At 37.8% G+C, this 21,783-nt stretch overlaps 1 long non-coding RNA gene across 1 annotated transcript; it reads left to right on the top strand.

Annotated features, from left to right (window-relative positions):
• The first annotated feature begins 8,283 nt into the window (after positions 1-8,283).
• LOC125591598 lies at positions 8,284-20,811 on the top strand. The gene is made up of 2 exons (XR_007327683.1): positions 8,284-9,480; positions 20,531-20,811. It is a non-coding gene; the product is annotated as an uncharacterized LOC125591598 (long non-coding RNA).
• The last annotated feature ends 972 nt before the right edge of the window (positions 20,812-21,783 follow it).

The raw sequence follows: 21,783 nt of genomic DNA, 5'->3' as shown, positions 1-21,783 counted from the left end.
TCTATCACTCTTAATCTTTCGATTGATTAGTCTCTCTGTATGGATCTAAGATTTCATGGTGACTTTGCTTTGTTCAGTAAGACGTTTAGGCTTAAAGAATGTTTGTATCCATGTGTTGTGCCGTCTGAGAAAAGAGAAGTCCATGGAAAGGTTTGATTTTTAATCCTTTATTTTTTTGGGTAAACATGTTAAATTTAAGTTTGTTTGGATCGTAATTGAAGATACTTTAGGATTTAGATTTTGATAAATTTTGGTGAATGTTGATAATGAATATGAGAGAGTGACAGTTGGTGTTGTATGTGGCCTGTAAAAATTCTCATCTCCATGAAACAACATTTCATGAGATAGATTCTAATGTTATTTTAGAAGATGGCTGTGAGAACATTTTCCATTTAGATTAAAAAAGATGATATCAAAGGAGAGTGGGATTCCATATTTGTCCTTTTTTGGTAACTAATATAATAATTTGCAAGTGATTATTTGCACTACGATTTCTCTTGCATTATTGTGTTATATAAGTTTTCTAGAGGTTTTTGCATATGTATCTTGTGAATGGTTTGGTGGATGCCAATGCTTATGACTTCATAAAACAAATTAAAGAGAGTATCAGATTATTGAAATAATTAATCTGCTAAAAGAATATACTCAGAATTCATGGTACTCTCCACAAGTGATAGATTTGAGAAGTCACGTGTATTTTAGTTATCTTTGCTCTCTGATAAATGAACGTCTACGACGGGTAAATAGTTTCAAAGCCAAAACTATTTGCCATAATGCTTGCTGAAAAAAATGAAAATTAACCTGTCAAAATGATTTTTTAAAAAAAAATAACTCATGCGTGACAAAATAATTCATGCTTGGAAGTAAGCATTTCTTGAGAATATGACACATCTTTAGTTAAACTTAACAACCGTATCTTAACCATAACTATACCTGAATCTCCATGTAGGTCTATGGGTAAACGAAATCACATAATACACAGTAAAATTAAACCAAGGAGAAGATCACTACCGAACTTACCAACATGTGGGACAGTGTTAAAGTCTGGAAATTGGCGGATTCAGACATGAAATATTTAACAAAAATTCACAGGCTTCTGGAAATTTGCTCTTATTCTTCACAAAAAATTCATATAGTTCCATAATCGCGCCTCTGCAATGAAGAATTCACAAAGAGTATTTGAGGAAAACAAAAAGAAGCAAAGAAATCTCATAACAAGAGAAGGTATGTGAATGACACCAGGGAAAACACACGGTTTGACTTTACTTTCACCGTTACTCTCATCCCATTTAGAACTACAACACTTTACTGCGAGATCTGCAGCTAAGTGATTAGTTCCAATGAAATTTGTATGTATTGTCAACCTCTCCATGATGTCATGTAAAGATAGATTTACCATATTTTTTAAAACAGATGAATGTTAATTAAAGAATAAAATGCAATGATTATTAATTAGAGAATAAAAGTGTAATTAAGACAACCATGTATTTTAAATTGTTTTGGCTGTTACAGTTCAATTTTTATAATAATAATAATAATTAATTTTATTTAATGTAAAATAAAATTATAAAAAATAAATATTTTCAATAACTTTACTATAAATATAATTTAAGAATATTTACTGTATCTTAATAATAAAAAATAGTTTATAATATATAAATAGTTAAAATATTTAATGTGTACAAACTGTAGAAACAGAAAATATTTCTTTCATATTCTGAAAGTGTTCTCTATTTTATTATTTCAAATTATGAATTATTGTACCTAAATCTTACAAGAATATATTGGTATGTGTTAATATCAAGTATTAACAAAGTAAATTATGTATAAAAACATAAATTGTTATATTTTTTTTGAAAGAATGTTAAATCATTCATATAAATTTTTGTGTACAGCTTTTGTGACTCTGTTTCTTAAATTTGAACTAAAAAAAGTTTTTTTTATCAAAAAAAAAAAAATTTAAGAAAAAAAATTAAAAGCTGAAATAGAATCAAAGAATCCCCTTGTGTCTACTCCCTGTTTTCAAACCACGCTTACATTGCATGGTTAACATTCCACTTCCAACCATGAATGTAATACGGTTCCAAACCATGCTTTCTTCAATTCCTCTCCCTCCAAATAGTTTGAATGAAGATTTGGAAAACATATCTCAGAAGAAACATGTCATTGCCATTCCCTCCATTATTCGCTAACAGATCCAGAATGTTATTCCAGTCCGTGGGGACCCAAGTACGAAGCAGATTTTTGGTAAGTTTCATCCATGTTTCCTGAGAACACTGAAACTGAAAAAGAAATGATCTCATGTTTCAATATGAGACTGATATAGAACACAAATAGCATCGGTATTAGAACATTTTCAAAATCATACATTAATAATGTCAAAAGAACACGAGCAGCGATATAATAGAGTTACGCAAAATAACAAAAATATAAGCAATGTATTTTGAATGTTCAATATAAAACCATAGCTTTATATATAAAAAAAAATGAAAAACATCCGCACGAGCGCGCGGGTCAAAAGCTAGTGTTTCATTAAAACTGATACAAGCCTCGTATAAATGATATCGCAAACAAATTTTTTTTTTTAATTAAATAACTACATTTGTGGGGTTAAATGTTTTTGTTTGGAGATATGGTTCGTTTACCCGATGGTCCAGCCTTATATGTGAACTAATATCATTAGGGATTGGCATGCCGATGCCATGTTGGGAATGTACAAAAAACAAAAAGTTGCAAATTTTGTTTTAAGCATATTGAAAAGTATTCTTTAAGCTAGTCTTTGGATTATAGTTAAATCATTAAGTCATTGTATAAAAGAGACAAAACATCCGCAGAATATGTTTTCTGCCACTAAATGAATTTCGAGTTTAGTTGACATGAACAAAATAATAGTAAAGAAGTTTACAAAACTCAATTATATAGATCGTTTTTTGAGTATTTTCAATCTTTGTTTATTAAACCCGATTCGGATTGGAGTAGACAATGTCTCTGAATTCGATCAAGCTTAAATATGAGAATGTATTGTAATGTTAAATAGTTAAAACAAATTAGGCCAAAGGGCACCACCAAACAAAACTAGTACTACTATATAAGTTGTTGACTCACATAGCCAATCATCAGATAAGATTGTTGCCTCTCGCAGTACTGTCATTGAAGATTAATTAGTGACTACTGCACGATTTGGAACTTTGTTCCAATTATATGAATGGGGATTTGTACATCACTCCATATAACGTGCATTAATAGTTAACTACTAAAATCTCTTAAAAACAATACTATATTAATATTAATATTTGAACAGTAGCATGATCATATGTGTCGGAGCTTGTATATGAAGCTGGCAATCACATGGCATGTTACAAGACGTTGACTAGTTTTCATTATGTTTTCATCAAATCATCCAAACCATAACTTTGTTGTCTGTTTTGCCGTTCTTTTTCATATTTATTTCCGGCGGCCGGCAACAAATACGGCTCCGTTTGCCGTTTTTATTTCCATTCAAATGTTCCATTCTTTAGATATAAATTTTCTACATAGCTTCCATTTAGTTTGAGACCGTTTCGATGAGATATTCTTTTTTTTTTTAACGCTGATTTATTATGGCATTACAATTATGAGAAATATTACATAGACGATTTGACAACCGACAATACTACCTGCCTTATGAGGATCTACGCCTAACTGCATCACCTGATGCCGTCCTATGAAGATCCACGCATGATTGGATTTACTTGCACCATGTTGAAGATCTCTTGCAAGCCTTTTGATGCGCCTCGGATCATAGACCCGGGCCAGGATGATGCGACCATGGCTGAGCCAGATGATTCTTCAACAAAAGACAAACCAGGATGGATTAATGGTGAGGATGCTGATCTAAAACCAGCTGATGAGACTGAGGACGAGCTGGAACCAGCTGAAGAGAGTATGCTTGAGCTGAAACCAGCTGAAGTGATAGTAGATGAGCTAGATGAGCTGAGTGAGCTAAGTGATACTAGCTTGGAGCTGAATGAGCTAAGTGACACTGAAGATGGAGCTGGTTTAGTTGCTGGGCGAAATGAGCATTTTTCAGCCCAAAGAAAAATTCATAACAAATTCAATTTGGGTCGGTTTTACACCAAATTCGACCAGACCTTTCCTCAGTCCATTTCAAGCCCATTCTCATCAAGAATGCCAAGAGGGAGTCAGCAAGGAAGTCTTGGTCGTGCATGGGAAAAAGAATTCAACAAAAATCATTAATTTCGGTCTTTAGTCAAAGTCTTCATTTCTAGTTTCCATGTCTTGTTTTTAGCTCATTCTTCTTTGGATTTCTACAACTTGTAATCCTATATATAGGGCCTAAGAGCCACGAAATAAGATAAGCTTTTTCCCCCTTTTATTTGAGTTTATCTATTTGTTCTTTGTAGAACACTTCTTTGTTTCTTGGTGAGGTTATCTCCGAGTAAACAGCCTCTAATTCGTTGGACCTGTGCGTCATATCAGGCAACGTTTAGAAATCCTTCTTTTGGTGGACTTGTGAGTCATATCAAGCACCTACTGAAGTCTGGTAGTATCATTGGGCCATCCGCAACCCATTGTGTCACCGTTCAATCCATCAGTTCTCCCTTTTGGCGAGTTCATATCCCTTTAGTCCGGTCGAGTGATCCTTCCCTATTTTAGGGCGTATCAAGTGGTATCAGAGCCACTCAACCGGTACTTGTCTGTTCATTTTTCTCATCTTTCCATCTTCATCATCCATCTTCTACCTTTCATCTTCTTTTCTTTATTAAAAAAAAAAAAGAGTTCTACGGAAAGTCAAGAGATCATCCCATCTGAAGCTAAAGAAAGATAGATTTGAGGGCAAATCTTTTTAAAGGAGGAGGGAATGATGCGCCACGAATCAGCAGCAGAAACAAATTAAGAAGTTTTGGCTTATGGGTTTGCGATTAATCGAGATGAGCTTGAAGTATATTGCAAATGTGTTTATGAACATGTATCCGCCCAAAGAAAGAAAGGCCCAACAAGAAATTATAAGTGATGGTCGTATAATATATCAATCTGACGGTAATTCAGAGACTGTCGACCATGTGGAAGCACGAGATCAGCCAAAGAGTTTGGCGACCACAATCTTTCAATTTCGGTCAAGTCAAGACATTTATGATTTTTGGTCAATTCAAAGTCTTTAGTCAAGTCTTCCTTGTTTTTATAAGTTGCTAATTTCTATGTTTGACTAGTCTTTTGTATTCCAACCTTTTGTATGCTTTGCCTATTATATAAAGGCCATTTGATCAATGAAATAAAATAAGCTTTGATTATTATTTTTGGAACCTTGAGATGGATTCTCACTTCTTTCTTGGTGTGGTTAGCTCCAAGTAAACACCTCTTTCCCGTTGGACTTGTGCGTCATATCAAGCAACGGATCGAGATTGCTTCTTTGTTGGACCGGTGCGTCACATCCGGCAACAAATTGGCTTCGGGAATATCAGCAGCCTTCCGCATCTGCTGTGCGACCCTTCAATCCACCAGTTCTTCCTTTGTTGGACTTGTGCGTCATATCAAGCAACAATCGAAGCTCGGTAGTATCAAGAGACTCTCCGCCTCTCTTGTGTCACCGTTCAATCCATCAGTTCTCCCTTTTGGCGAGTTCATATCCCTTTAGTCCGGTCGAGTGATCCTTCCCTATTTTAGGGCGTATCAAGTGGTATCAGAGCCACTCAACCGGTACTATCTATCCATCTTTCTCATCTTTCATTTCTAAACACTTCTTCTTCATCTTTCTATCTCAAATTCGGGCCACTACCTTACCTATCGCCATTCTTCTATAAAAAAAAAAAGAGAAAAGAAAAGAAAAAAAAAAAAAGATCTATCAAAAAAAAAGAGAAAAGAAAAAAAAAAGTTTGATTTATTTGGCTAGGTGGTGGAAGAGAAATCCTGCTGGCTGAGGAGAAATCCAGCCTTGGAGTGGTTAATACGGATTTCAAAACAATTCTCTTTATCTTTCTATCTTGTGTTCATCTCTTGCTTGCTTGGAGAAATCCATTGGGTTATTTGATTTGTTCTCTTAGAACTTTGAGAGGAGACTCTTGAGTGACCATAAAATCTGAGAGAAACACTTGTGTGGGTGAGATCAAACACTTGAGAGTGTGAGGATTATTTTTATCTGTTAACCTTTTGTGTTGAGAACTTTCAGGTTAAGATGTTTGAAGCTGATCAAAGAAGGCTTTTCAGTCAGTTTGAAGTCTGGGAGTTTTGTGACAACCTTGTGGAGGGTGTGGTGAAAGCCCTCAAGGACGTCAGCAAGATCCAAAAGAAGAGCACAACCACACGTGCATCTGTAGCTAAGCCTTCTTTATTCATCAATGAAAAACCCAAAGGTAAATCTGAAAACAACCTTGAAGATCAAAAAGATTTTTCAGATTCTTTACCAATTTTTGATGAGTATGATGAAGAGATGATTGAAAGTTTGATCATTTGTGAGGATGAATGTGATCTTCCATCTCCAAAATCTGATTTTATGTTTGATGATGAAGAGACTAATGGACTAACCTGTTTTGAACCGGAGCATCCGAGTAGTCTTGTTTTATTTTCACAGGATTTTAAGGAAGAACCATTCGACTACTCACATCAAGGACTGCTTCTTGGCACCAGGAGACCCATGGACGATGATATAGGTCCCATATTTGATGAGGAAGGCGAACCTGGTCCAACCTTTGAAGCGGAAGCACCAAGCATAACATCCATCATCATGGAGAACCAACTTTGCTTTGATCCCGGCACAACTCCTACGCCTTTGACCACATACATTCAAGAGCACTGTGAGAAACTTGATTTGATTAATTTTCTGCCTGATCTGTTTGATAAAGTCAGTTCCAATGACATAAAACTTTCTGGTCTTGATCATCTTGAAAAGTCATCTGAGCTTGATTTGCAACAACTAGTTTTCTGCTCTAGAAAATCGTTTGATTCATTTGTCTTCAAAGAAAATAGCTTTAGTCTGAGATCTTATGGACATGAACTGATCACTGGAATTTTGTTTGCATCCTCATATGCTTTGGAAGATTTTATGGTTAGCACATTGCTGGAACAGAATTCACATAAAGCTGAAACAGATTTTTGTGGTGATTCTGTTTTGAAACCTGTCCATTCTTATTCTGAATCTGATCTTGAACTAAAACTTTTGTGTTCTGAATCTGATCAAGTTAGGCACGTTTTGGAAATGTTCTATGGTAGTTCATGCCTCGAAAACATTCTGATTTACAACACCTTCTTTGATAAACATGCTGAGCCTTGGATAAGAAATTCTCAATTTGAACTTAATCTTTTGTGTTCTAAATCTGAGAAACTTGCGCATGATTTGAATTTGTTCTTTAGGAACTGTGATATCACGTGCCCTGACACCATTCTGGTGTACAAGACTTACTTTGATAGGCTTCATGATGATCTGAAACGTGTGCTACATGTTCTAGGGAAAGAAACTTTGGTTTATGATCTGAACAAGTACTTGTCTTGTACATATGATCCTGGTATTTTAATGTTTGTTTTGAGTGTCCAGGATAAACAGGATCAGTCTCCAAGAGGTGTCAGGAACAGAAGCAGAGATCGTGCTTATCAGTTTAAGACTTGGAGATGCATGTACTCGAGGAAACCAACTTCAAAACTCCAAGGAAGTTTCTTTCCAAAATTTTCCTTCACTAAATTTTACATGATTTTTAAATTCTTTTTGTCTGATTCATTTCCTTTTGATACAGGTAAAATGGATTTGAGGTCAAATCCTTTTCAAGAGGGAGGGAATGATGCGCCTCGGATCATAGACCCGGGCCAGGATGATGCGACCATGGCTGAGCCAGATGATTCTTCAACAAAAGACAAACCAGGATGGATTAATGGTGAGGATACTGATCTAAAACCAGCTGATGAGACTGAGGACGAGCTGGAACCAGCTGAAGAGAGTATGCTTGAGCTGAAACCAGCTGAAGTGATAGTAGATGAGCTAGATGAGCTGAGTGAGCTAAGTGATACTAGCTTGGAGCTGAATGAGCTAAGTGACACTGAAGATTGAGCTGGTTTAGTTGCTGGGCGAAATGAGCATTTTTCAGCCCAAAGAAAAATTCATAACAAATTCAATTTGGGTCGGTTTTACACCAAATTCGACCAGACCTTTCCTCAGTCCATTTCAAGCCCATTCTCATCAAGAATGCCAAGAGGGAGTCAGCAAGGAAGTCTTGGTCGTGCATGGGAAAAAGAATTCAACAAAAATCATTAATTTCGGTCTTTAGTCAAAGTCTTCATTTCTAGTTTCCATGTCTTGTTTTTAGCACATTCTTCTTTGGATTTCTACAACTTGTAATCCTATATATAGGGCCTAAGAGCCACGAAATAAGATAAGCTTTTTCCCCCTTTTATTTGAGTTTATCTATTTGTTCTTTGTAGAACACTTCTTTGTTTCTTGGTGAGGTTATCTCCGAGTAAACAGCCTCTAATTCGTTGGACCTGTGCGTCATATCAGGCAACGTTTAGAAATCCTTCTTTTGGTGGACTTGTGAGTCATATCAAGCACCAACTGAAGTCTGGTAGTATCATTGGGCCATCCGCAACCCATTGTGTCACCGTTCAATCCATCAGTTCTCCCTTTTGGCGAGTTCATATCCCTTTAGTCCGGTCGAGTGATCCTTCCCTATTTTAGGGCGTATCACCTTTCTTCCGTAGTCTGCAGTAATAAATCGCTCTCTCCGGAACTTGAAACCTAGATTTCCTGTATTCTACAATAAATTGCAAAGTCTGGGATTCGAACCCTAGAACTGGGTGTAGAAGTCTTTAAACCTTAACCATTATGCTACGGTGTTTCCACCGATGAGATATTCTTGATTGATAATTTGTCTTTTATTTTAGAGTTTTACACATTTCTCGGTTGATTCATGTTACGCTAAGCCATCAATATAATAAAATACTATACTCCATTAATAATCTGTACAGAAACATAGGTCTAAATGAAACCATATTCCATTTTACGCGTTAGCATCGAGACACATGCATGGACCACCTTACCACTTAATTCCTTTGTACTAAATGTTTACTAAAGTGGTTGAGCTGTCAAAACTTTAGACTCACTATGATTATTTATAAAACTCTTTCAACATATCAAAGCTTTCGGATCATGTCGCCATTGTCTGCTTACAATTTAACTTCTATTTACAGTTCTTTTTCCAATACAACTTTCTGAAGACCATATTGGCATTTATCCTGATGTTTCAGCATTATTTGATTGCGTCGACACATTTGAATTCTGTGCATATATATGTAGTCTGGTGGTTAAATAATTACAAGTGTTAGGTTACTGAATGCAGCCTATTAAGTTTATCTAGGGTTAAACTTAAGCGTTATAGGAGAAATAAGCCCAAGGCCATAACACTTGCTTGAGAAGAACAAGCAATACATCCAAGAACCTGCCACCGTGGAGAAGTACCAAGAGTTGTCTAAGCAGCTTCTGTACACCCGTCTTGCTAGGTTCTTATCTCCCTCTCTTCTCCCTCTTATTTTTCTTCATACACTACAAGAAAACAGCAAGGATTCTGAGGGAAAAAATCGTCGGAATTTCGTCGGAATATCGTTATTCCGACGACATACCGACAAAACAAGTCGTCGGAAATAATTCCTCGGAATTTCTTCTTTCCTCGGAAATTCCTCGGAATTTTCCGACGGAATTCCGAGGAAACAAACTTCCGAGGAAATTCCGAGGATCACTAGTTTGTCGGAAAGGTCCTCGGAATATACCGAGGGAGAACTTCGTCGGGATACTTCCTCGGACGTTTATCGATCGATGCGTTTTTAGGCATATATACATCGATCGATAGGAATATACCGAGGGACATATTCCGAGGAATGTGTCCCTCGGTATATTCCGAGAGATCTGTCCCTCGGAATATTCCGAGGGAAAGGTCCCGGGAAATGTCCCTCGGTAACCGTTCCCTCGGTATATTCCGAGGAAAGGTTTCCCTCGGTATATTCCGAACGTTTTTTTATAAACAGATCGATCGATGGATTTATGTCCAAAAACGTATCGATCGATCGAGTAAAAAATATAATTAATTTCCTCGGAATGTAAAAAATATTAATTTAAAAAAAAAAAAAATTCTGAAATTTAAATTCGAAAATATGAAATTAAAATTAAAATTGAAATCATATTAATTAATATTCAAAGTTTCACAAATAAAAATAAAACATTCCGAGTTTTTGGAAAAAAAAAAAAACTACGGGTCTGGCACGTCCGGGAAGACCTCGTTCGGGTACATCCTCTGCATCATCTCCATCATTTGATGGTTCAGCCTCCTCTGTGCCTCATAGCCCGCCTGTTGAGCCGCCATCTGGGTCTCCAACAAAGATATACGATCATCGTTGTCCTTCAACTGAGCCGTAAGCATTTCTGGATCAACAAAGGGCGGTGGTGCAGAAGAAGGAGGAACCGACCGGGTGCGACGACCCAAACCGACCAAACGTCCCTTCTTCTTTGGAACCGACTGAATAGAAAATAGCCAAATTTACAAATTTAAACCAAGAAATAAATGAATTGAACTTTAAAAAAAAAAGAACTTACGGATTCAACGATTTCGTTGATTCGAAACCGGGACAAGTTGGTCGAAGCCGTCGAAGCGTCATCCTCGGTTTGAAGCTGAGACACTTCGTCTACCACCTGAGTTTGGACCAGGTCGACCACGTCCCTCACAAGACCGTCATCAATCTGGCCGGTCTTCTTGTTGGTATACGCCCTCCTCATTAGGGCGAGATCATCAACCGGCTCGCCATCATTTTCTTCCGCCTTGAAAAAAACATAAATTAAAGAAACATTAGAAATTAGAAGAAATGCACAATAAATTAAAATTCTGAAACTCAAATAATTGAAGAAAAAACGGTTGAACTTACCATGCGATCTCCCAGGGTGGCAATAGATTGAGCACCCAAGTTATGCTTGTATATGCCCTTCCCTTTACGGTCGCTCCTGCGGTTGGTGGAGTTGGTGGAAGAAGTTTCTTTCGTCTCTTCTTTATCCCAATGCGCACACAACTCCTTCCAGACCGTGTCGTTCATCGACTTTGGGACCTTTTAATAAAAAAAAAAGAAAATAGTTTAATATATTAAAAAATAGTTTAATAAATTAAAAAATTGTTTAATAAATTAAATCGAACCTTATTGATTTCCCACTTCTTCTTCCACTCGTGGATCTGCTTCCCATAGTTGTCCATTACTTTATGGACGAAGTGGTGATAGATAAAGAGCGTCTCATCGGAATTCCCGTTGAACTCTTGCTGAAAAAAAACACAATTAGTAGAAAAATTATATTAAAGATTAAAAATATAAGTAAGAAATTAGAATACTTACCGCAAACTGACGAAACCACAGAACCTGCTTCTCGGTAGGGAAGTGAGTGAAAGTCGGATGTCCACTGTCGAGGGCCGAGTACATCATACGGTTGATCCATGCGCTGATCCCGTTCCCGGATCGGTTGAACCTAATAAAAAGAATAAACGGTTAATAATGAATCCAAATTTAAAGAAAAAAATGTTTAATTACCATGTTTGACCCCGTCCATGTGGATACGGAGTGAGATACGGAAGATGGTCACGACCGGGCTGTTGAACCAACTCCGCAACACGCATCACTCCCGGAGGACCCGGAGGAACAGGAGCGGATGCAGCAGCGGGAGCGAGAGGAGCAGGAGCGGGTGCAGCAGAGGGAGATGTATGGTTGGAGCTGTGGGGCGAAGGGGAATCCTGAAAATGGCTGGAATCCCGAGACTGGCTCCCCGTACCACCACGACTACGACGCTGTCGAGGCCGGGTCTGATCATCATGAGACCTGTAAATTAAAAAAATATATTTAATAAATAGAGAAATATATAAATTAATTTTGTTTTTAAAAAAAATCCCAAATAATATAGTGACAAAAAAGATTTATATATATTAAAAATATTTAATAAATATATAAAAATAGTTCTAATAAACAAAAAATAGTTTTAATAAATAAAAATAGTTTAATAATTAAAAAAAAATAGTTTTAATAATATATATATATTAAAAATATTTTTAAATCCCAAATAATAGTTTTTAATCTCAAAAAAAAAGTTTTATAGATATTTAAAATGTTTTGTAAAATCCAAAAAAATCGAATTTGTATACCAAAATTTTTTTGTAAAATCCAAAAAATCGAATTTATATAGAAAAATCGATTTGTAAAATACAAAAATCGATTTTATATACAAAAATCGATTTTATAAATACAAAAAAATAAAAAAATTCTACATCAATTCAACAAAACAAAGTATTCAACCAAATCCTAATTCTAAACCTATTATACAACCAAATCACAATCCTAACCAATCACCCTAACAAAAATCTATCAAAACTACACAAAAACCTAACAAATAGAACCTAAGAGAGTGGGATAGGGTCCTTACATGATTTGTGTAAGAGAAGGGGGAGATCGCCGGAGATATCGTCGGATTTCAGGGGGAAATCGCTGGAGAGAAGAGAGGAGTCGCGCAGAGGAAGAAGAGAGAAATGGGGAAGAAGAAGGGGCTCGTGGTTATAAAACCTAGGGTCCGACGGATATTTTCCGTCGGAATTCCGTCGGAATTCTAATTTCAATTTTCGCGAAATATTTGCCCGGTAAAAAAAAAATTGATGTTTTGAAACCCCAAACACTAGTTCCTCGGTATTTCCTCGGAATATTCCGAGGAAATACCGAGGAACTAGTGTTTGGGGTTTCAAAACATCAATTTTTTTTGCCGTATTTCATTTCTTATACAATTGTAATGCATACCATTGAGGATTCTTTGTATAGATGAGCATAAACCATGAAATAACAAATTTCAAAACTAATTGAAAGTATTCCCTTTACCGTTCATTAAAAGGTATAAGTGTTTCTCTTATGTTGTGGGATTTCGTTCATACAATCGGAAAAGTGTTAATTATACGGTAAGGAACAAATATTTGACTTCATAATGAACGTAAGACACTTAATAAGGGTTATATAGGTGTTATTCAAACCGCAAAACGTTGTTTTTGGTTTAAAAACCCTATTTCCTCGGATTATTCCGAGGGAACTCCGAGGAAACCCTCTTCTTCCTCGGAATTTCCTCGGAATATTCCGAGGAAATTCCGAGGAACTAGTGTTTGGGGTTTCAAAACGTCAATTTTTTTTTATAAACGCATCGATCGATGGATATATGTTCAAAAACGCATCGATCGATCACAAAGATGCACCGGGCCGTAAGAATGTGATCGATCGATGAGATGATCCAATCGATCGATCGAGAATCTCAATTGTTCCTCGGAATTTCCTCGGAAAATCTTGTAAGTTTTTTTATAAACGGATCGATCGATGGATATATATCCAGAAACGCATCGATCGATCACTAAGATGCACCGGCCGTAAGAATGTGATCGATCGATGAGATTATCCATCGATCGATCGAGAATCTCAATTGTTCCTCGGAATTTCCTCGGAAAATCTTGTAAGTTTTTTTATAAACGGATCGATCGATGGATATATATCCAGAAACGCATCGATCGATCACTAAGATGCACCGGGCCGTAAGAATGTGATCGATCGATGAGATTATCCCATCGATCGATCGAGAATCTCAAGTGTTCCTCGGAATGTCCTCGGAAAATCTAGTGAGTTTTTGTATAAACGAATCGATCGATCGCTATATGTATAAAAACGAATCGATCGATCACTAAGATGCACCGGGCCGTAAGAATGTGATCGATCGATCTGTATGTGTTCAAAAACGCATCGATCGATGCGTGTGCGGGAAACAGAATTATAAGGCAAAACCCGACCTTTTTTGGATCTAAACCTCAGAACTCTCATCCCCTCCGATTTCCCCTATAATTCGCCCCCCCCCTTTCTCTCTCTATAATCATCCGATTTGAACAATTTTGGGCTCTATTCCCCTTGATTTTTCGAGCTCTACCTGATTCCTACACTCGTTTTCACCCTAAGACAGGTATACTCCGCGAATCTCCACATTCTGAAATCGTGTTCTTGAGCAATTTTGGGTTTTGTGAATTTCTTATTTCCTTGTTGATTCCTTGATCAAATATGCATGAAACAGATGTTTAAACATGGAATAGAACACAATTGTCTGTGATCAACGAGTTTGGAACACAATTGAGATGATTTAGGGATTGAGAATTTTTTTCAATTTCGTTTTTTTTTATCACAACTCGATTTCGCCTTTCATTTTCATGTTGCTTTGAGTTCTTAATTGATTATAACCATGTTGAGAGCAATGATTCTATTTTGTAGAGAATGAAGCGCACGAAAACATCAGCAAAGAAGAACACACAAGAAGAGGGTTCGTCTCAGCGAGAGACGCAAAGGCCAAAGAAGTGGGATAAGTCTGATACCACCCACTACAACAACATGAAGAAGGTAGCCGTTCCGGCTACACAACTAGCATGTCCTGAGACGATGACAATATTGGGAATCAAAGCAGACATTGAAGGGCTGTTCCAGAACATGGGTCTAGGCCAACTATGCAACCTCAAGGAACCCACTTATCCGGAGTTGGTACGCCAGTTCATAGCATCCGCATACGTCAGCCGTCCCGATGATAGCCATCAGGAAGGTTTTCTGGCATTCGTAGTGCAGAAAGTATACTATGAGGTATCTTTCACAGACCTCTGCGGACTATTTGGATTGAGTGCGGGGAGAGGACATCTGGTCTTTATTGGACTTCAGAGCTGTTGAACTTCTGGGAAACGATTGGCACAGGGGTTTATAGATCTTCTCAGGCAAAGGAGTCACTTATCCGGAGCCCAGTACTGAGATATGCGACACGCCTCATTGGCTCATTGCTATACGGGACAACCACAGCCGCATCAGTCACGCAATGGGAGTTGTGCCTCCTGTACCAAGGTGTGAGGCATTTGCTACCGGCATTTGGAAACTCTACATTCCCACCTGCTACTGCCTTCAACATGGGAGCGGTGCTGGCCGCAAACTTAGCAGGATACAAGGGGAAAGTAACCAAATCCAAGAGCAATGCATGTGGATTTGGTGCAGTGATTACTCGGATCCTTAGACATGTGGGTGTAGACTGCCAGAACCAGCAGGTAGCACTGGACAGATCGAACAACATTGCTTGGAACTACCTGGATGTCATTTCTCTAGTAAGTAAGGAGTTCATAGCTGGTCCCCACTCGAGGATCGATCGGGATGGTCCTTACGTCTACGTATTCCAGGACCGAGCGAAGAAAACACTCTACTGCCACCTGCCTCAGATCGGCCTGACTGCTCTACTTTCAGAGGCTGCAGTTGAGTTCCTACCCCCTGCTACCGCACTAGTAGACAAGCCATCCTTCTTCACGCCAAAATATCAGACCAAAGGCAAGGCCGTGGTTGATGAAGAAGGAGAAGATGAGGCTGCACAAGCCATTCCAGATGATTCACAACCCCATCAGCTACTCCCATCAGACTCCAGCCAGTACAAGCTGCAAGAGCTTCCACCGAACGCCACTTCGCGCCAGCAACAACATTGGAGAGATCAGAGCATAAAGACAAACAACGACATGCTACACAAGATCTGGGCTGCCATTTCACGTATCAGGCCGTGTCGTTGCCAAAAGGATGATGTAGTTCATCGGGACAACTCTCCATCCAGCTCTGGTTCGGGTTCGAGTGGTACACACAGGGTAAGAAAGAGGTCCAAGAGACCCAACGATGCAGGAACATCTGGAGCAGGAGACGAGGAGTAGGAGCTATCACCGGCCAGTATTGCCATTTGATTTCCGACCGCGCTATTTTATTTTCTTTTTTATTCTAACGTTTTATGGTCTTATTTTCTGTTAATTTTGAACTTAGTTTTTTTTTTCTTAATTATGAGTTCGTATTTCTTTTACATGGTTTCTTCGTTTTATTTGGTTGTGTTTTGAGTAGTTTTTAATTCGTATTCAGCTTTGCCTTGCTAGATAAACCAAATAACTAATATCCGAGGAAAGAGGTTATATCAAGTGTTCCTCGGAATTTCCTCGGTATTTCTTAAAAAAAAAAAAAAATCAATGGTAGTCTGTTTCCGAGTCATCATCACCAGATGAATCTGAATTGGATCTTGGTGAAACTCTCCAATCACTGGTTCATCCTCTACGTGAACGACGGCTTCCTCTCCAAAGTCGGTTAAATCGACTACAAGGCCAACTCCAGCTAAATCTTCTGCTGCACTTAAGTTGCCGGATGTGCTTGGTTGTAGTGGGTCTTCCAGCTCAGAACTTCCCTGAACTCGGCCTCTCGGGTTGAGTCTTGTAACAGTAACCCATGGATCATCTCTGTTCCTTACCCGGGGGTACTTGATATAACAAACCTGTAACATTTAAAAAATTATAAATTAATACACATGATGATGAATCATTCTGAATAATTAACATTTAATACCTGATCGGCCTGAGAAGCAAGAATGAAAGGATCATAATATTGCAGCTTTCGCCTCGAATTTACTGATGTAACACCAAATGCATCTGTTCTCACACCTCGATCTGGAGTGTTGTCGTGCCAATCACAATAGAAAACAGTACAGCGCAATCCAACCATGCCCAAATACTTGATTTCCAAAATCTCATGTATGTGTCCGTAGTATACATCATCTCCTGATGCAGAACAAACGCCAGCATCATAAGTCGTACTCGAACGTCTCCTCTTCTGAGTTGTGAATGCATATCCTCGAGTACAAAATCTCGGATATGACTTCACAACAAAGTTTGGTCCAACGACCATCTCACGTATCCAATCGTCAAATGTTTCACCTCTGGCCAAACCAGCAGACACCTATTAATAGCACATATATATATGTTATATCAATAAATGTGAATTAGTATAAATATGTGATAAAATATATTTTAATTTGTTTAAAGCACTCACATAAGTAAACATCCATCCAGTAAATTCTCTCTGCTTCATTTCTTCTAGTTCGTCCTCTGTGGCGTATCTATACTCGAACCGCTTTTCTGCCATGAAAATCCTGTATATGATGACAATAATGTAATTAATTAAGATTTAAATTTCAACTTGTTAAAATAAAAATTTGTAAGCTCATTTATTTACCTCTCATATTGAAGAACGTCTTCGCAGTTGGTGAGCAAATATGTTTGCAAATGACTGCGCTCCTGCTCAGTAAGTCGACGGTCCTTTGGTTTTCCGCTAAGTCGTCCAACGTCTGTGAAAATGTCTGGAACCGTAACATGATATGTTGCCCGTTCGCCTCTATCATCATGCCGAGCAGGTCTTCTGTTTTTGGTCTGAACTTCTGCTGGAAAGTAGTACTCGGCAAAGTTTGAAGTTTCTTCATTGATCATCTGTGCGACTATAGAACCTTCCACCCTACTTAAATTTTTCACCATCTTTTCAAATGGAACATATACCGCTCATACAGATACATCCATCTATACTGCACAGGACCACCAAGTTCCAATTCTCTTGCCAGGTGAATAACAAGATGCTCCATAACATCAAAAAATGAGGGAGGAAATATCTTCTCAAGGTTGCACTGAATCACGGCTATGTTAGTCTTCAAATTTTCAATACCTTCAAGAGTCACTGATCTCGTGCATAAATCGCGGAAGAAACCACTTATCCCTGCAATTGCTTCATGAACATTTCGTGGTAATAGTTCCTTGAAGGCGAACGGAAGGAGGCGCTGCATCATTACATGGCAATCGTGGCTTTTCAAGCCAGTAAACTTTCCTTCCTTTCTGTCGATACAGTTACGCAAATTTGATGCGTAACCGTCTGGAAATTCCACATCGTTTGAAATCCAATCAAAGAACGCATCTTTTCCCTCTGCATCAAGTCGGTATATGGGAAAAGGAGCCCTACCATTCTCATCAACATGAAGTTCTGAACGAGCACATATATCGACTAAATCCAGTCTTGACTTCAAATTATCCTTTGTTTTACCTTGAACATTAAGGATCGTGTTCATGAGATTGTCAAAAAAGTTCTTCTCAATATGCATGACATCTAAATTATGCCTTAGCAGATGATCCTCCCAGTATGGCAGATCCCAGAAAATACTTTTTTTGTGCCAGTTATGTAGTTCTCCAACAGCATCTACCGGAAAACGCTCATGTCCACCGACGTCTGGCGTCCTTTCTGCACCAAAATCTCTTAGTTGTATCTTCAAATCTTTCCCACAAATTTCCGGAGGTGGACTGTCAAACACCCTCTTGTTCTTCGTAAACAAATTCCTACTCCTACGATATGGATGATCAGGTGGTAGGAATCTCCTGTGACAGTCAAACCAACACGTTTTCCTTCCGTGTTTTAGTTGGAAAGCATCAGTGTTATCTTGACAATATGGACATGATAGCCTTCCATGCGTTGTCCATCCAGACAACATACCATATGCTGGAAAATCACTTATTGTCCACATTAGTACTGCCCGCATTTGAAAGTTTTCTTTACACGAAACATCGTATGTTTCAGCACCTTGAGCCCATAGTTGTTGCAACTCATATATTAGTGGCTGAAGAAACACATCAAGTGATCTCTTAGGATGCTCTGGTCCGGGAACGAGAATCGAGAGAAACAAAAACTCTCGTCGCAAGCACAAGTTTGGGGGTAGGTTGTATGGTGTAAGAATGACGGGCCATAGAGAATACTGTCTTCCACTCTTGCCAAACGGACTGAAACCATCAGTACATAATCCAAGGTAGACATTTTTTCTCTCATACGCAAAGTCGGGATACTTTGATTGGAAATGCTTCCACGCTTTTGCATCTGAAGGATGTCTGATCTCACCATCTGTTGAGTGCTCCGCATGCCATCTCATTGGTTGCGCTGTGCGTTCAGACAGATACAACCTCTGCAACCTTTTCGTCAAAGGTAAATACCACATCCTTTTATATGGCACTGGAACTCTTCCACTCGTATCTTTATAACGAGGCTTTCCACAAAATTTGCATGTAACCCGCTGTTCATCCGCCCTCCAATAAATCATGCAGTTGTCGCTGCATACATCTATTACCTGATACGATAAACCAAGACCAGCTACGAGTTTCTGAACCTCGTAGTATGAACCAGGAGCTACATTATCCTCGGGTAGAATACCTTTTACAAAATCAGCAATCGCATCCACACAGTCTTCAGCCAAATTATAATCTGTTTTAATGCCCATCAATCTTGTAGCAGATGATAAAGCTGAATGACCATCTCTGCAACCTTCGTACAATGGTTGCTTTCCAGCATCCAACATATCATAAAATCTCCTAGCTTCTGCATTGGGTAAATCTTCCCCTCTAAAATGATCATTTACCATCTGCTCAGTACCTACACCATAATCTACATCTGTTCTAATTGGTTCTTCTAATCTAACCGCTGGCTGAGGTTCGCTAGTACTACCATGTTCATAATCAGTTTCCCCATGATGATACCAAATTTTGTAACTTCGTGTAAACCCACTCAAATATAGATGAGTCCAAACATCCCACTCTTTAATAACCTTTCTATTTTTACAATTAGAGCAAGGACATCTTAACATACCTGTTTTTTCTTCCGGTTGTCGGTGAACTAACCCCATGAATTTGGTTATACCTCGTTGGTATTCTTCCGTAAGCAATCTCGTGTTCGGATCCAAATGAGGTCGATCGATCCAAGAACGAAAATAATTTGAAGAAGACATATTTTTTATGAATCAAATTCGTGTGTAAATAGAGTAAGAGGGAGGATGAAGATATGTAGTGAATGAAGAGGAAGAGGAGTGCTTGTATTTATAGTTTAAATCCTGCCGACAGACCGAGGAAATTCCGACGGAATTCCGACGGAAAAGGCTAGTTCGTCGGAATTTCCTTGGAATTTTGTAAAATCCTCCAACGGCTCTCCAACGGCTATAATATTTCCTCGGAATTCATCGGTTTTTTCCGAGGAACCCATTTTCCCTCGGAATTTCCTCGGAATATTCCGACGGATAGATATTTCCTCGGAATTCCGTCGGTATATTCCGAGGAAATTCCGAGGAAACCCAATTTTGTGCTTCCTCGGAATTTCCTCGGAAATTCCTCGGGATATTCCGAGGATTTCATTTTCCGTCGGAATATCCGTCAGAATACCGCTGTTTTCTTGTAGTGATAGTTATACAACCATTTCTAGATTCTGGTTAGTTAAGAGATTTTTGTCGAGAGGCTATTTTTCATTTATTTTTTGAGATGCAAATTACCCATGAAGGCTGAGGACATGTGAAACTCAGGGGTCGCATCGAAAATTGTAATACCAGTTGTTTTATGTTATCATTATGTTGAGCTTTTTGTCTTGTTTAACTATTTGGCATATTTTGTTTGGTAGCTAAGCTTAAGTTGATCGATTAATATATCTCGTAGTAAACCCATTTGTGACAATCTTTCTAGTAAGAATAAGTCTCAGATGATAAAGTCACCTGACTTTTAATATTTTCACAGTAGAATCTTATTCGAGAATAAGTCTCAGATTTCAGTGAGTGTTTGTAGCACAAAGTGTAGTATGAACCTTGGCCTATTGAGTAAAATTGTTTTGGGCGTTTTGGTTTCAGGTGTCCTCAACTTATTGCGAGGCGAGGAAACTATGTTGCAAATGCAGGCAGCATGTATACCTTTAGTACTTACAGGGCGTGATTTTTGTGTCAGTGCAATCACTGGATCAGGTAAGTTATACTTGTTTTTGTGTATTATCAGTCATGGTCTCTTGTTTTCTTGTGTAAAGATTTGTCAAGGACTTGTAAAGAATCAGACTGATTGATGATGCTTTGTGTTTATATAAACTATGTAAACACCAAACTTTTATTCACAACACAACACTCTTCTTCATTCATCACGCATCTTCTCTCATCAGTCATCATCTCTTTTGAATCAACATTCTTGTTCATCCAACACTTTTGTTCTTGTTCTTAATTTTTTTTTTAAGAACCCCAAAATAAGAGACCCAAAATTAAGACAATACTTAACTAAAGTTCTCAATTAGTTTTAATTACTAAAATAATGAATAAGAAACCTAAATGGGGTTATGGGTTAATCATGCTCTAAGGCCCATTTCCAAAGTCTACAACTCAAATCTATGTTTTCGTTTTTGAAGAAGCACAAATCTATCTTATGTTTTTAATTGATGCTTAACCTATGTAGTAGACAGAAGTGTGACAATTTTTGTTGTTGTTCATGTTCTTCTTGACTTTCCAAATTTTGATATGCAGAGTTGGAGATGTAGGAGTTGGGATAGAGAAGGTAATCGTTCCTTGTATTATTAGTATAGTAGACTTTTATATTACTATCCATTGTCGGTCTGTCGTATTCGTTTATTTTTGGACTCATATTCGATGCGAAGTAGACATTTTTTAGTTCATCAAAAAGAAAGTATATTTGACTCACCGTATTGCTGATTGAGTTTGTCAATAAAATAACTAACTTGATACAATGTGAGAGCCTGATAAAGGCAAAACCATCTAACATGGCCTTTTACTTTTAGTGAGTATAGGAATAAATGAGAGCAAATCCTTATAAATATAGAATCTATATTTATTTGTTGAATATTAACGATAGAATTAAAAAAAAATTCTTGATTCTGACGATAGCCTTTTAGTCTGACTGTTTAAGAAATTTGAAGTTAAGATGCAACACTTGCATCGCCATTTCACATTTCCAAAACTCGAATAACCTTTAATAATATACATTGATTCATGTTTACTTGATTATACAGTATACATATAAATGGACAACTCATAAAAACTTAGTCAATATATATTTTTAGATATAAAAATTATTAGAAAAGTTTGTCATTTGATACGATAAAGTT

Source organism: Brassica napus, chromosome C8 (assembly GCF_020379485.1).
Source record: "Brassica napus cultivar Da-Ae chromosome C8, Da-Ae, whole genome shotgun sequence".
Taxonomy (NCBI): Eukaryota; Viridiplantae; Streptophyta; class Magnoliopsida; order Brassicales; family Brassicaceae; genus Brassica; species Brassica napus.
Note: the sequence above shows the minus strand (reverse complement) of the source record. Positions and strands in the feature narration are given on the sequence as shown.